This window comes from Ammospiza nelsoni, chromosome 3, assembly GCF_027579445.1.
Source record: "Ammospiza nelsoni isolate bAmmNel1 chromosome 3, bAmmNel1.pri, whole genome shotgun sequence".
NCBI lineage: Eukaryota > Metazoa > Chordata > Aves > Passeriformes > Passerellidae > Ammospiza > Ammospiza nelsoni.
Window position 1 is genome coordinate 75,889,973 of NC_080635.1, and position 17,256 is coordinate 75,907,228.

At 37.5% G+C, this 17,256-nt stretch overlaps 1 long non-coding RNA gene across 1 annotated transcript; it reads right to left on the reverse strand.

Moving 5' to 3' along the window:
* Positions 1-1,367: 1,367 nt before the first annotated feature.
* LOC132070509 (uncharacterized) lies at positions 1,368-9,190 on the reverse strand. Its single transcript, XR_009418013.1, has 3 exons — positions 8,992-9,190; positions 2,205-2,325; positions 1,368-1,580 (listed from the first exon to the last, which is right to left on the reverse strand). It is a non-coding gene; the product is annotated as an uncharacterized LOC132070509 (long non-coding RNA).
* Between the last annotated feature and the right edge of the window lie 8,066 nt (positions 9,191-17,256).

Sequence of the window (17,256 nt, forward strand, 5' to 3'; positions counted from 1 at the left end):
AGATAGCTTGGTCCTTGATTGGCCATTAATTATAAACATTCAAGATGGCCCAATCAAAAACTCTACCTGATGCATTCCACAGCAGCAGATAACCATTGTTTACATTCTTTTTCTGGGGCCTCAGCTTCCCAGAAGGGAAAATCCTAAAGAAAGGACTTTTAGTGAAAAAGATGTCTGCGACAGTGGTGTATGGCAAGAAACTGAGGCAAAATCCCAGGAGTTGAATCAGGAAAAGTTCAGGCTGAACATAAGGAAAAAAAGATCCCACAAGGAAAGTCAAGCATCAGTTCTAATAAGGTTATGGCATCTTTGGAGATTTTCAAGACCTGGATGGATAAATACCTGAAGAATGAATTCTGACCTTATAGCTGACCGTCCTTTCAGAAGAAGGTTGGAATAGAGACCTCCAGAAGGTCCTCCCAAACTGAATTATCCCATGTTGCTATGATCTTGAACATCAATTTCCACAAAAGTATATTATAAATCAGGAAAGTCTAAGAAATTATTTTAATATTCTTGGCATTATGAACTCAAAACCATAATTTTTTTTAAGAAATTAAAATTTTAAGTGCTTTTCCACTTTCTGCCAAAAATACCTTACATTAATTTTTCCCAAGTATTATCTGAGCAGCTGAAATTTTTTCCCTACTAAGAACATCCTGAAAAACCCATGGCACATCACTTTATTAGACAGTGTGGATATGCTTTCCATTACTTAGCACTTTACTACATCACACCTTAAGAAAATCCTTGATTGTCTAATGTGGATAATTTTAAGGAGAAGTAATTTTAAGGAGAAGACATTTATTCAAATGAGTTGATATAAATTTCACTAACTAGATCTAAAAATAGTTTCTTAGAGAATTAAAAAATATCCTTAAAAACCCAACCTTGCAGCTGGAGTCTATGTGCATTTTGATTGGGGGGTTTTTGTTTTAAATGAGTGTTCTTTTATGAAGCATTAAAACAACAGCTTTGAACAATTTTAGGATACAATCATTCCTGTTGAATCACATAATCTTTAATTTATAAAAGCTGGAGATAACTTTTAAGTTCTGCTGCGCAAACAGAGCAAATGCGTCAGCAACTGCTTTATTTTCTCTCCATTAAAACACAGTTAGGAAAACATTCTTTGATATAAAGAAAGTAAAAATACAGACTGGGGTGGGGGAAAGGATGATTAGGGTCCAAGCATAACAAAAGTCTCAAGTCAAGAGGATAACTTTGATAGAAAAAATAATGCAGCAGTAACTCAGCTAAACAATGGAAAAATGAAAATATGAGCTGCAAATTAAAAGAAATCTGAGGAATGGGTGGAGGGGGAAAGCAATCAATATTTTTTATTATATTTTTCTGATACAGGAATAGAAAAGCTGTGTGTAATAAATAACCATGTTGCTTGTACTTGTGGGGGGAATTTGCAAGTTCTTGCATATGGGATACAACTATTGGCTTTTTGTCAGTAGTGCCCAACAGCAGAGGAGTCCCAGGACACAGCAAGACTGCAGCTTACCCAAAGCTTCTTCCCAGCCTCCAGCAATTTGTAACTCAGGGGCTTCCTGAGCCAGAGAGTCTGCTTTCTGCATGAATACATCCAATAAATTTCTTAGGATTCTCAAGATGTTTAACGAACCCATGTAAAATTCAGCATCTGTAATACCCTATGAGAGGGAATTAGCAACTAAGCTATACACCATATGAAGCAGTGTCTACTTTTGTTGGTTTTGAACCCATCACCTGCTGGAATCAGCTGAATCTACTAAGCCTTTATTAATTTTCTGCATGACACTCAGGACCTATAAAACTTGGAGACTTTTATTATGTGCTGCCATTATCCCTGCCTCCCCCAGACAACCTCTTTTCACTCTCAGTCTATGGTTTTAGTCATCTTTATGATCCTCTGGGGTTTTTTACATAGACTTTCTGAGACGAGAAAACCAGATTATGTGTAGTATTTAAGATGTGATAATGCAATGTATTTCTACAGCAAAAAAAGTTGCTGGTTTCTTCTCTATTCCTTTTCTAAAATACCTACTGATCAATTTGCTTGGCTGAATCTTAATGAGCATTAATCTGATGTTTTCACAAAGTTGTTATAAAGTTTGATATTTTCTCTTAGTACCAACATTCAACTTAAAGACTACCACTGTGAATGTTTTTAAAAAATCCTTAATTTTTTACAGATTAACAACTTTTCCACTGACCTTGCTTTCACTTTGCCTCTCTTATGATGGCTGCTCAATAGAGGGAAATATAAAACGGTGAAGGAATTTCTTTATTCTGGGTTTAATCTCAGGGTGCACTGGTGAGATATATTCTTCAGACCTGTACAAGTAATATACAGACAAGGTTAACAGTGAAGTGCTAAACCAAATTGATTAACAGCTGCAAGGTTGGAAAGCTGGATGAAAGACCTCAAAAAGTTCCAAGGTAAGAAAAACAAAACCTTACTTTAATCTACTATTATCAGGGAGTATTGAAGGATGGAAAATGCCGTGCTTGTCCTTAAGAACTGCTTTGGCAACAATCCAAAACTATAAACTAGTAACTTTTACTTCAGCATTGGGCAAATTGAAGGGGAAATGGAAATTAAGTTTGAGAGTACTTTGGTGAATGTATGATGCTGGCAACCTTCCATTGCTCTCTATAAAGGAAACCCATACCTCTATTTTTTTTTTTCATGATTTAATTTTTATTTTTTCAAGCAAACTAGAAAAAATAATTAAAAGAAAACCTGATTATAGGAATTATAAGCCTTTAAAATTTTACAATATAAAATTTTATTATTCCTGGCATTAAGAAATTGTGCAGTATTTTATCAGAATTAATAAAAGGTTTAAAATGTAGTAAGAGCTACATAAAAGAAAATAAAAACCTGATTTGTGTTGGTTTTTACCTAATTTTTGCAAACAAACCTTAGACTTTAATTTAGCAGTCCGTCTCCAGTCAACAGAGCCAAATACGTACATTTAGATAATGGTTTATCATATCCTAACCCAAATCTCTGATAGGTCAGAGGAATTGCTCTTTGTAAATATGTCTGTAACACTGATGGCAGATAGAGTTCAAAGGAGTTATTGAGATCAGCAAACTAAATTTTGTATAGTCAAATTCAGTGAGATGAATGCCTCTCTCTACAGAGACCCAGGGAAGCCATGGTGCAGTGCAACTGGCATTGCACAAAGCTCACATTGTGCTGGCCTCAAATATTGGGTAGAGTCACTGATCTCCTGTTTGTGTCAAACCTACACAAGCCCACAAAAGCTGTCTTGTCTGAGAGGTATGGTTATGCAATGAAACAGATTTAGTTCTTCAAATGGAGTTTGGATAACTGGATCCACATGACTTTAGCATCTCTGACTAGCAAGGCATCCTTTCTGAGACAGGCTGTCCTCAGCTGTGTGACAGAAAAAAAAAAGCTGAGTGTGTGTGACCTTTGAGGCACTTCAGGGGTTTATGCCATCAGCATATTCTCTGCTCAGTGAGTTATACACTCACCTGTGCTGCAATGCCAGGGATATTTCTGTTTAGTTGCTAATTCAGTTTAGGAATTATATAACAAAATCAATGCTCCCATTACTTGTAATGTGAGCTCTTGACTTTTCCTTTACTTCAGAGGATGCAAGTAAAAGAATTTCCCAATTGTAAAGCAGGAAAAAAAAAAAAGCGAACAAAATTAGAAAGGTGCAGAAGGAGCAATACTGGTGCAGTGCTATGCTCTACTTGGAATGTAGTTTCTGGCTCTGACTAACCTGGTCAAGTGGAAAGTTTCTGCCCATGGCAGGGAAGTTGAAACTAGATGATCTTTAAGGTCTCTTCCAACACAAAGCATTCCATGATCCTATGAAAACAATCAGCAGAGCTTATCACCAAGCAGTCTTTTGTGTTGCTTGGAAAGATCTTATAGATTTGGTCTCTTCACATCTCCCTTCACTAATTTATATGTAGTAAGTTTATGTGGTTCCATTCATTCAGTCTGATTTTATTAGTGTTCTTGTTTTTCTTATTTAAGAGTAACAACTAAAGATTCCCCTGTTATCCAAGATCTCTTGGATTTGGTCTAAGAAGAATACAGAAACACCACTAGTGTGAGACCAGGAGAGAGCCAAAAGTCTGAGACATGGATAGATATTCGCCCACATGCACAAGTGTCCCCATCTGCAACCTCGCTGCTCGGTGTCATGAGGAACACAGAACACCAAGTGTTCACCACCCTTTGCAGGGCCACTTTCAAAGCTCTGCTCTGAAAAAGCCAAAGCAGGGAATTCAGCCCACACTGTCTGCATCCACCTCTCCCAAGGCACAATAAAGGATGGGAATTTGTGAACTCTTGAAGAGCTGTTTAATGTGAAACACCTAAGCATACTTTGCAGTTTTGATGCCATTCTCTTTTTTGCTAATGCACACCTTAAGATGAGCTGTGGGCATCTTTCCCCTTGCCTTTTCTCCCTATAGGACTTTGAAATTTGTAGAGTTGCACAAATTTTGAAAAGGAACAGGATATGCCTTCCCCATCCTGTCCCATTTTGAAGTCATTCCATATTTCACAACATACCTAACTCAAATTTGTGAATAGTACCAAAGTCTAGAAGACAATGAAAATTTCAGACTCAATCTTCATGTGTTTTCTACTGTGTGGCTTCATTGACCCCTTGGATATTTGTGCACTTCAAGCTGCCCCAAGGTCCCTGGTGAGCACACAGCAAACTGAACTGAGTGAAAGCATTTCGAGAGCTGGCTATGTAAAAGCTGGCTACTTGGCAAAATACAATTCAGGTCCTTTCTGATTTGAGTATTCAGAAAAGAGTCTATAAACCATCTTCAGATAGTTGTTATTATATGTACTACACAGTCAGTAGTTCACACTGACAGGGTTATTAATATCCCTAAAATATCTTTGACAATTATTGATAGGAGAATAGAAGAGTCCCTCCAGGGCCTTTTGTCAATAAGCCAGATGGCAATGACTTGCTTAGACTTGTAAATTTCTTAAAGGTTGAAAACAGAAATTGTTGTCAGCAAGTAAGGCTTTGTTACCCCACAGTGTTTAGAGTTCCAAAATTAAAAAAAAATAAAAAACCAAAAAACTAACTATATTGTTAGTTATCAAGTGCTTTTTGCTGTGTATTCAATTTTAAATTGAACTATCCATAAGTAAATGTTTGCCTAGTACTTGTCAATGAGAATTATATCATGTGAAAGAGTTGGAATGGACCTTAAAGATCATCTAGTCCCAACCTGCAATGCCATGGGCATGGACATCTCCTGTTAGACCAGATTGCTCAAGGTCTCATCCACCCTGGCTCTGAACACTGCCAGAGTTGGGGCACCCACAAGGTCCTAGGGCAACCTGTTCCAGTGTCTTCCCACCCTCACAGTAAAAATTCTTCCTAAAATCTAACTCAAATTTCCCCTCTTGCAGTTGGTACCCATTACTCCTTCTACTACTACAGTTCCTGACACAGAGTCCCTCTCTGGTTTCCTTGTAGGCACCTGCAGATACTGGAAGGTGCTATGAGGTCTCCTCACAGCCTTCTCCAGGCAGAAAAATGAGACTGAATCTTCCCTAAGCTGAAAATTTATTTTTTACCAATAGTCCAGAACAAATGCAAAAGTCATTACTGAAAATCATTACTGATAAGGTCTGTGAGATAGAGATGTAAATAATAGGCAGAATTACTCTTTCATGGTCCATTCTCCAAAGAGCCAAGTATAAAGTGGCATATGATGGCACAATTTAGACTTTGTCTAGAATGTGGGTTTCTCTTGTTAAGGCCTGGGTGAGCCAACAATGGAAGCAAAAAAGCTAATACAGATTTGTAAGTATATCCAGGAAAATATGAAGTGGAACTAGCAAGTCTAACTCTGAAGTTTGGAGACTGACACGCCTCTGATTGAAGTATTTGTTCTACATCTTGTATCTGCAATTCAAGCAGGAAGTTGAGAAATTTGAGAAGGTTCAGGAATGAGTCATTCATATACATAACTAATGAGAAATTTCGCATTATTGACATGTAAAAGTTCCAAGAAAAGAAACAGAAATATGATTACTGAGAAGGCTCTCATCCAGAAGATAGCTGTAAAATCTGGTGAAGGTGCTCAGCTGAAGCTGTGTAAATTCAGACATGATGCTTTAGTAGTAAAGCTATTTAACAAAGTTACCAGGACACATGGAGGACTTTTTTTACTGCAAATTAAGTTAAATCTGGATGTGGTTTTCTAAATATATTCCATTTCAATCACAGTTATTTGAGGATTTTTTTTTTAAGTATTATGGAGAATGTGTGAGACAATAATGAATATATTTCTGTCAGCGTCTAAAATCTGTGAACAACCCTACTTTTCTAGAGCAGGAATGCAAATGTGTTCAAAGAGAATTTAAAAAAAAATTAAAAAGAGCTAATGGCACAGAAACAAATTAGGCTTTTTAAAATCTCTCAATTCTCTTCACATGGCTTAAGTAAAAAAGCTGTATCCTTGTAGAAATCATCTGCCAGGTTGTTTTAAAGGCTCACTTAATTTCAAACTGAACTGTGCTTAGCATATTTGATCCCAGGTGTCCCGCATGGAGGGCACAGAGTGCACTTCAGCTGCTGAACCACTGTCAGTGTGACCTTCCCTTCCAAGTAGTGCAGACAGTGCTGGGGTGAGAAAGAAAGACTACAGAGCTCCACGGTTAAATGCTTATATAACCTCTGATAGCCTTCTTAATGAAAGCAGAGAAGGAGAGACTGATGGAGAAAAGTTCCAAAAGAGAACTGACATTTCACATAAATAAGGAAAAGGGAAAACTTGGCTGTACCTCTGCTTCAACTGTCCACAGCAGAGATTTCAAGATTTCCAGCTACCAGGAAATCACTGGCAAGCACCAGCAGCTGGACATGCTGTCTTGGTGAGTTGTATTTACTCTCAGGATACAAATGGTTATCAGTCCAAGAGAGTTATGGATCTGCTGCTGTGGGGCTTTCACTCAAACAGAGGTTCCTAACAATTTAATATCTTTAAGGAAATGTGGAGCTTTCTAGCCCTCATCTGGTACAAGAGGCATTGGCTACCTCCTCTATGTTCTGGCAAGTCCTATCCCTAACTGCTAGATGTAGGTGTTTTTGTTAATACCCTTCAAATGCCAAAATATTGATTTGAACATGAGAGCTGTTGGTTTCCACATTCAAGGATGTGGATATGTTATACCAAAAAGCATGACTCATCATCCTGGTGGAATTCTTTTCCACTAGGAAATCTCTTGCCTTCTTTGAAATCTAGGAAGTTTTTATATGACCTCTTCAGTTTTGGATTTAACTCCCCTTCAAGATGGACTTCAGCCTTGACAATTTGCCTGAGTAAAATTCATTTTCATCATGAGCTTTCCTAACTGAAATCAGTAACTTGCCTTCAGAAAGTCACCTGCCTCTTTGCACTAATCACAGATGCAACTGAGTAAAAGAAATCTTACATTCCTCTTGATTTGAGCTGTGCATGCCACACACTCTCATTCCAGTTGAAATTTCTGAGTCATGCAGCCTTAAAGCTCAAAAGAATTCACTTATAAAAATCAGAAATCTGTGCATTTCTCCATATAAGGGCCTCAATTTACTGCCATTCCTCATAATCTGTAACAAGCAGAATATCCTAAAAATCGTAAAAAGAATTCATTTCTGTTTTGTATGATCATAGCCAAAAACTGACAGCTTCACCCGAATTAGTTTAGTCTTTCTTCTTTTTAGCACTGGAGCTTCTTTTGTCTCTGGCCTTCATGTTCATTTTGATTGCTGTCTGGAAATTTTGCAGCATTCAGAATTGGTTTCTGATTATGGCAATTTGATTTTCCCTATGCTTGGCTAATTGCATCTTTCATTTCACACAGATCATTATGAGAACAGATGACAACAGAAATCAGTTCCTTCAGAAATTTTTTTTTTTCAGTTCCAGAAATTCATAGACATTAAATCCTTCAGTATATTGTTGCATCCTTTTTTTCAGAAGAATGTTAATATGGGAATTTATTTGTAAATTCTATCAAAAAGGAAAATTTGCAAAACTTAGCTGACTTATAGACTTAGCAACACACATCCCATTAGAAGCATATGTGATTGTGGAGAGACCTATGAATATCCTAAAATTTAAGCAATTGTACTGAAAATGAAAGCTCTTGTGCATGCAATATTTTCATAGATTGCTCCTTACTACAGCCTCCTAAATCTGAGGCCATAATTGTGGTCCCTTCAAACTCACAAGAGTTAACAGTGTCAAGAGAAGCTGCCTGGACACTGCTGGCCTCTCCCTGTGCAGGTATTTTCATTTTTGCCTGATTAGGCTGGATCAGATTTTGCTGGTTACTCCTCTGGAACCTCACTGAGAGGGTGTGCACTGGGTCTAGACACCATCTCCACTTACATGGAGACGGTATCATTTTGTAATCTACCATGAGCTAGAGGTCTTAGCTGTGGTTATACCATGAAAATAAGTCCTATTTTCTGTGTGATTGTGAACTCATGCCAGCTGGAGGTATCCAACACTTCTTGAAGGCAATATTCAGAAGATAGCTCTTCCATATCTCATAATTGCAATGCTTCTTCTTTTACATAATTTCCTGAGAATATCTACATAGTTTGAATTAGCTAATTCTCAATAGAGTTAAAAGAAAAGTAGGAAGTTATGTAGAAAAATGGCTTGCATGTGAAAATTTGGCAGAGGGTGGGGATAGAGTGAGTCTTGTATATCTGTGGTATCCCAAACCATTAACCTGTCATTTAGGACTCCCCTCCAGTCAATCAGATTGTTTATTGAAGACAATTTGTGTCTCATGCAGAAATCCCCAAGAAACAGATCCAAACTGATAATCCAGAGACCAGAGCTAAACAAACAAGTCCAGAAACAGCACAAATATGTGCAGAGGTGTTTCTGAGCTAGTGAGTAGAAATATCCATTTCATTTTCAGTTTCCTACTAGTTTTCACATCTCCAGGACACAACTACACATAGCTGGACTCACCTTAATATATAAGTTAAGAGACCTTCTGACAAGTCACTCTCTAGGTCCACGATTTTAACAAATTGAGGGATGTTGGAAAAGTGTTTCCATCCAGCTGCAACACTTGGTGAATCCTGTTGTTTTAAAGGTGCATCCTATTGTTGTGGACCTGGAATTTCAGACTGAAAATTATAGTTTTGAGCAAGTTGTTGTCCCTCTTTGCCTTCCAGTAGCTTGAGATAGAAGTTAATTTCTCTGTCTTTCAGTATGTGAAAAATGTAAAAGGATAAAGTCTACAACAAAGAAACATGTCTGATAAGCTTGGGCATAGACTTGTATCATCTCAAGTTCAATAATGTGTCCTGGTTTTAAGGGGTTCTGAATAAGCTATCAGTCTTGCCTTCCTCAGAAATCAACCACAGCCACATCATTAAATCCTGTGGAAGAAGCAATAATCCAGAAATTAAATTTACTGAAAAATTCATCCTTGTTAGACAGATCCAATTGAAAATTGGTAACCAGCAGTGGCAGTGCAATTTCCATTCTATTGAATATGCTACTTTGCCATGACCAAGATATGGAGGATGCAATATTTGTGCTTGTCAATACTGACATATACAGGTGAAGGGCCTAGATTCATCAAAAGAATAAAAGATGCAATTGCATAAAAAAATTCTTAATTTCTAAACTCACATTTATCCACAGAAAATATCTTTTGTAGCATAAGACATGATAAAAATCTCAAAGAAATTGTACAGTCCACAGAAAAATGGCCTTTGCATCCAATTGCAAGGAGAGCATTGTTTTATATACATTAGTGACCATATTCTTAGCTTTTTACTGAGCCACTGAATGTTTGTTTTTTTCTATGCTGACTAATGTTCCATGCTGCAGGATATTGGAGTCTAGTGGACCATGCAATTAGAATGCCAAGGCAATGATAATATGCAATTTAGATATGAAATTTTGCATGAAATAACAAAACTGTGCACTGCTTATGTTCCAGTGAAAAATCTGTCACTAGCTGAAACATGATTCCATGAGGCTTGATAAAAACTACTAAAACAATAGGAAGTGTAACACAACAAAATGTTACACCAGTAATATTCTATTATTATCTAACAGTATCTGCTAATGAGAATGTAAAAATATAATTCCCTCCTAAAATTATTCGGGCACCTCTAACATTAACTAATGACACAGCCACAGACAGGTCTATGCTGTGCTTACCAACTACTCCTTTTCAAAAATTACCCCCTGAGAGAAGTGAATCATCCTGTAACCTTATACCATTTTTTCATGTTCAGATACATCCTCCTCCTGAATTTGTACTTGTTATTGCCTCCAGCAAACTTTCCTAAATCCATCAGACCAGGGTGAAACTCTTCTAGACTGTGTCAGTATCCAGGAATCAAGCATGAGACTGTTGATGTGATTCTCCAGAGAACCAGTTTTTTGTCATTGTTTATTGAATTGAGAGACCAAGATCACATTGAAGAAAGATTAAATATTAAATCAAGTTCCCTCATTAAATTTCAGGTAGGAAAACAGGATATCCTCTGAGGCATTCAAAGGCATGTATCCTTGTTCTCTTACTATACTGGGAATTTTTGCTCATTTTAAATGCTTAAATTAGACCCCATATTACATTATTCTTTAGAAATGTTAGTTCCACAGTTTACAGAAGTTAAGGATGGCTGGTACAGTTTGTTTTTTTTTTTTTTTTGCAGATTAAAATGTAACTACATCATTTTGCATGTATGACTTCAAACAATGAAATTTTGTTGACAGTCATCAGGACAGTGTATCTGTCCCTTTCCTACATAAGCAGTAGAAGAAAGTTTAGGCTGTAAAACCAAATAACTGGCATGGAAATTCATAAAGATTTTTACCAAATCTACTCTTTAACACTGAAGGTTTTGGTGGATGCAATAGCAATAAAATGCAGCACTTTGTTTGTTTGGAGTTTTTTTTGTAAGATATGATAAATATCATTAGAGCATACACCTTAAGAAAAGCATTTTTCAGTAGCTGCAGAATTTAAATTTAGTTTCTCTGGTCATTAGAGATAGATTTGAAAAGCCAGATGTTAAGCCAGGTGCTCCACTCTATTTGATAGCAAGTTAATGACCCTTGAAATGCAGAAGCAGTATGTCAGCCCTAACAGCCCCCATTGTAACTCCCCCTCTTTCTGGCTTCTAAGTTTGTGTCTCCACTGCTTTTATTAAGATCATCCACTCAACGTGAGAGGGGTATTGTTTTTCTGTTTAGATGAGATAGCGTATCATGTTATATCATTTTAATGTTCACCATCTCTGGATCTTCATGTCTCTGATACTTCAGTTCTTGAGTGTTTTTTCAAATGCAGAAAAATGATGTTGTTGCACTCCTAATAAACCTTAGTTTCTATTAAATGCAGTTGTGCTGCTTCTGTTCTTGATTATTAAAATTTTTCCATTAAGGCATATTCGTAAGGTCTTCTATTTTTTTTCTGCCTTATGAGCTGGAGAGGAATCTTTGGAAGGCTAAAGAGAGAATGCTAAAATTTCATTGTAGAGTGCTGGACCAAATGTTGAGTTTGACTCTCAATGCAGAGCTGCAGGTGCAATTTGCCTTCTTAGCCTTTAAAACTTTCATTTGGGTAAGACAATCATTCTCTTTTCAGGCTCCCTCAAGTGCCTCATCAGATGGCAGCAGTGTTTTATAGCCAGCAGTTGAAAGACATGGCACAGACATTGCAGGGAATGAAAGGGAATTTAAAAACTGAGGCAGAGTTTTGTGAATGCTGTGCAGAGTCATCAGTTGCAGTGACGTTTTTTGCATATTTGAACACAGAATATCCCTGAATGTAGGATCATTGAATAAATCAGTCCTTAGTAGCAAAAGATAATCCTCAGCAAATAAAGTTTAACTGTTTGTTGGGGTTTTATCTACCTGAGCATTTGTTTTTTACATTTAGGTGATGATTACTGAAATTTGCCCAGCTTTAACATCAGCTAGATAAGTTTTCCTTGGTACATCTGTCACACTCATTATATTTTAGAAATGACCATAACATGAATATTTAACCAAATCTGTGGAACATTCAAAAATATCTGCCAAAACAAGCAATTTCTGCATCCCAGATGCAGGACCTTCAGACCCAGGTCTTCACACTAAATCAGATTTTGTACAGGTTGCTACTGATGAGCTCAGTGTCTTTTCCAGCCATGGCCACCCATTCTTATACCTTTTATTGGATCAGGTTCAGGCATCTGAGCCTGTGATGACTCAGATCAACTTTCACTTTAAGTGTCTTTTGCCCATCTAAGAATGATCTTTACAAAGTGCTTATAGTTCCTTCCACTGGCTCATTATTCCACTGAATAAAATTAGCTGGTATAAACGGATGAAATAGACCCACTCACCATGACATGCTTAGCACCATCATTTCCATTCCCTTGAAGAAAGGACTCCTGCCACTTACTTCCTAATACATTGATTTTGATAAAGAATTGCAATATATAAATTAAGCTCCTAAGAGGGAGGATATAATAAAAATGGTGGGGAACAACTGAAAGAAAAAACCCACAGTATTTTGACTAGAATCATACCATTCTGGATATTTCTTTAATAACTGAGAATATTCAGAAGTTAACAGTAAACTTCTTGACATTTGTTCCCATACCTTCTCACATATTCATATATACCTATACCTCTGAGAAATCTTGGTTATGTTTTAAAACAGAAGAAGACGTAAAATACCCTGGTGCATTTAAAATCCCAGCAGCTGGCATGTGGCATTAGCCTTCCTTCTGAGAGCATCCCTGTCCAGTGGCTGCGGGAGCACCCAGCTGGCTGGGAGGCACAGGGAGTGCCAGGCACACCTGGGGAACTGCCAGCACACATCTGATTCCTTCTAATTGCATCCCAGCAGTCACTCACGTGAGAAAACAGCTTATGTGAACATGTCTCTTGAAATTCTGTCATGTGGCAAATATTCCAGAAGTTACTCTTTAATTCAATTGATTCCAAGAGGAGAATACACAAAGGGCTGATGCTGGGCAATCCAGACCCATGCTGTGAACATTTGCCAAGTCAGTAATCCCAGAGGTACAGGCTCCAGGGGAGGGGTGCTGTGCAGCCTCAGCTCATCAGCAAGGGTACACTGAACACTGCACCAGGGTTCAGACTTCAAAAAACTTACTCCACAGAAAATTCCTAGGTTACCTTTTATTCCACATCATTGCAGAAACACAGAAGTTTTATATACATTGAAATTGGATTTAGAAATGTATTATATATTAACATATTTCTTACTCGATTAAAAAAATTAATCATTGTTCAGACCCAGAACAGGGGAATATGTCTCATTTAAGAGTTCTGAAACATGAGTGGGAACACTTTAAAAGTGGAAATAATCTCCTTCCCATTTTATGATACTTTCTCCTTCAACATTAGAACAAAATGAACATAGTCCCATGATAAGTTTGCATTTTGACAAGCTACTTTTTCTGACCAAAGCAGTCCATTTGAATGTTACCATTCATAGCTCCATTGTTATAGTTTTAGCTACAGGATGAATCAAAATGACAATTATAGACTTCCTTTGCCTTTGAAAGTTTATATAATTTTCCTTAAATCCTATTCAAAAGTCAGATGAGAAGAGGTCCATTAAGAAAATATTCCATGACAGTGCAATATTTCTCCTCAACAAGACAGAAAGGAAAGGGGACCATGACAAAAGGTTTTTCTCCTACCACAACACCTCCCCCTGAGATTGTTTCCTGTATGAAAGTACATTTGTATAGTGGTTTGTTTCCTAGTGAAGGAATTTTTAGATTAATAACATCTGCTTCCACAATGTGGCAAACAGATCAGGTTCCTGTCTAATCTACATGTGGCAGAAGGTTCTGGACAATTCTCCCATTTGGCAATTTACAGAATTCAGTACACATCTCCCTAGCTGCTGGCAGAAGGAGGTAGAAGAGCCCACTCTGGTTCAGACAGCTCATTTTGGAAGCATTCGTTTCAGCTCTATTGCAAATTCAATAACACATTATGTTTCAATCCTGTATCTTTTTAGCAGTAATAATACCAGCCTCACTTTATAACAGTGATCATAATAATGAAAACAGGTCTGGAGGCTGCTGCAGCAGAGAAGCCCAGTGGCTGTTTGTTCTCCATGAGACAGAATTTCCAATTTCCCATGCCATATCTATTTTGGCAGATACCTTAGGGTATAATTTATTGGTATGTGGCAGATAAGAGGGGAAATTCTGGAGATTTATTCTCACTTACATACAGACAGGATTATAAGTGCTTCCTCCTTTGCCTGCCCTCCTCTGCTTCCTAATTCCTCTCCAAAGCCATATTTCATGTACTGAAAGAACAACATAAAAAAATTACTTCAGTTACCACTATCCTTTAAAGAGTGTGTGATCAAGCCGCACTGCAGTTTCCCAGAACTTCTACACTGGCTCCACAAACTGACCCTAGCCAAAAAACAGCTAGGGAGAAGGGAAAAAAAAAAAAAAAAAAAAAAAAAAAAAAGCTATAAAAAAAGGGCAACATAATTGTGTCATTCTTCCAGGAGTATGCTAGTATGCTAGAAAAAATAAAATTGGCAGAAAAGGTTGATCTTGGGACCCACAGAGAATTTGTGTTGTGCCACAGCCACCCATGAGGCTTGTTCCTGTCACTAATGGGTCTATAATAAAGTGTCAAGCTTTCAGCAAGGAAGTGAATTTTTATAACTATTACTGAAGCAAGGATGGCCATCCAGGATAATATTACTGTAAGCTGTATTGCTCCTGCAAATCCTGACTTCCACTTACATTTCCAGATGAAGAGACACAGAAAGCTCATTGTCTGTTTGTATTTACAGTGCTGTGTTTCCTTTCAAATTTGGTTTGGAGGTTTTTGACCCTGAAGGTTTGGATTTAAGTGATAGGCTGTATAGTATAAAGACATGTACCAGGAAATTAATTATGATGGGTAACAACCACAGGAGTTGGAACGCAAGCATCCCTTTTCTGAAGTGTCTGGAGCAGCCTTTTCACACATTTGGCTCATGTCATGAAGCATCATCCCAAGGAACTCTTAGCAATAATTTGGAAATTTGCACTTTTTAGGAAATATTCCCAAGAGGTAGTCTGGATGGAGCCATACACCTCTGAGACTGGAAGAGCTAAATGATTTACATGTGCTCAAAATGTGCCAGGGGGTTCTTTGCCAAGAACAGGTCCTGACACTGTTATTTTGCTCCTATACAAAATTCTTCTTGGAAAAGTTTCTGATATAGGAAAACACCTGCATACACCAAACATTTCTCAGAATCTTTAGGTTGAAAAAGATCTCTAAGGTCATTGAGTCCAATTTTAGACCTATCACCACAACCATTTTACTGTAGATGAAACAGGGCTTTAAGTACCCTACATTTCCACTTGAGTGATTGACAATCCAAACTTAGTTGTGCCTGATTAAATAAATTATGATTAATACTATGGAAGTCAGCATTTCTCTGACAGTAATTAAAAACACCTATCCAAAATGAAAATACCTCCCCCAAGCCTCAGCTACCCCTTAAAGAGACCCTCATATGTGTTGGATATTCCATCTGGTTCAGCAGTATTCTGTATTTATCCAAGACAGGATGGCTATTGCTGCCAAATTTATGATTTAGCTACCTTGTAGTTTAAAAAGTTATCCTGTATTTACATTACTTGAAAATGTGTTACAATGATTTAAAAGAGAATTGTGGGCTGTCATGAAAAAAGTATAAAAAACCATCAGTACAAGAGTTTGTAATTCTATCTCTAATAAAGAGTAAACTTGTAAAACTGAAATAATTCTTTCTGCAATACACTGTAAACTTCTGATATTAAAAGAATGAAATACAGACTTTTCACTCAGAATCTAGTCTGGAAAACAGGTCTGGTAAATCTCTTTAAGTGGAAATTTTTATCCAAGTATCTACTGTACAGCTTTTTTATACTGTATAGATATTTTAAGTCAAATTTACCCTTTTTTATGATCCAAAGTTTAATTAAAAGAGGTTCCCAGCTTGGAATCCCCCAAACCTAATGGTTTGCTGTTGTAAGGGGAAGGACATGACTCTGTTGATCACTGAATACCACTAGCAGCTTTTTCTAACTGTGTTTCAGAAGGTGTAGGAGATTTTGAAACTGCAAAATGAAGGAGAGTGTGCTCAGTTGGTGTTTCTCAAAGTCTCCCATTGTTGTCACATATATTACAACAGTTCTATTGTCATTACACTGCAAGGGTTCCACACTGCCAGAGTTCCATACCTCCTTGATGTTTCTTGCAGACAGCTCCTCCAGGCACTGACTCTTCCTTGCCCTCACAGCAGCCACTGACTCCAGTTCCCCTCAGCCACCCAATCCACTCTTTTATAACACTCTGCTGACTGGCTGCAGCTGCGGCTTGTTAACATCAGGCCTGCTCCTAATCCTTAGTAATTGGCTCAGCTGCAACTCTTTTGGGGGTAAGATTACTTTCTATACCACCTTCATTTACCCATACTGTATCCCCCTACATCCCATGACCATAATGGGACTCCAAAATATCACTATCTAATATATGTTACTTAATAATATATTGGCTTGCCAATATATATATATCAGGTTTATTATACCAATATCTTGGCTTCCCCAGCTCCTAGGTACCCTGAAGTCTTTTCAGCTCTATCCCTCCTAAACATGCCACATGTAAGGTTGTGTGTGTCCATCTCCTCTTTTAACCTTGCAGCTCAAACCCTTCCCACCTGCAGAGGAATGTAATGTCACTGTAATAATTTCTGGTCATGTTATGGCTGTGCTCAGTAGCATATGTGAAAGGCAAAGGTCAGCTCATGCTTTACAACACCCAGCATTAACTGGAGCAGTCTGTCCAGAGCCACTCACTGTGACAAAATGCAGCAGGCTCAGGACCCATTTGATAATCTCAACAGTTACTTTAGTAATAGTCAATAAAAAACCCCAGCACGATAAAAGTGTTCAATCTTCATATCATAGGAAAAATTAATATTCATGCAGGGTTTCAGTTCAAGTTCTACCTCTGAAGCAGCCCTCAGCAGCATGTCTCATTAGTCTCAGTGAGTATATTATCTTTCTTAATTAGAAACTCTTAAACTTTTTAGTCATGGGAATTCAAGGGTTGCAAAAGAAGAAGAAATTTTGCATTATTCATTTTAATTACAGATTTACACGTTGGAATAAGAAATTGGAAGTAATAATCTTAGTCTAGCATTAGCTAGGTAGTCATGTCTCAGATGTACTGTGCACA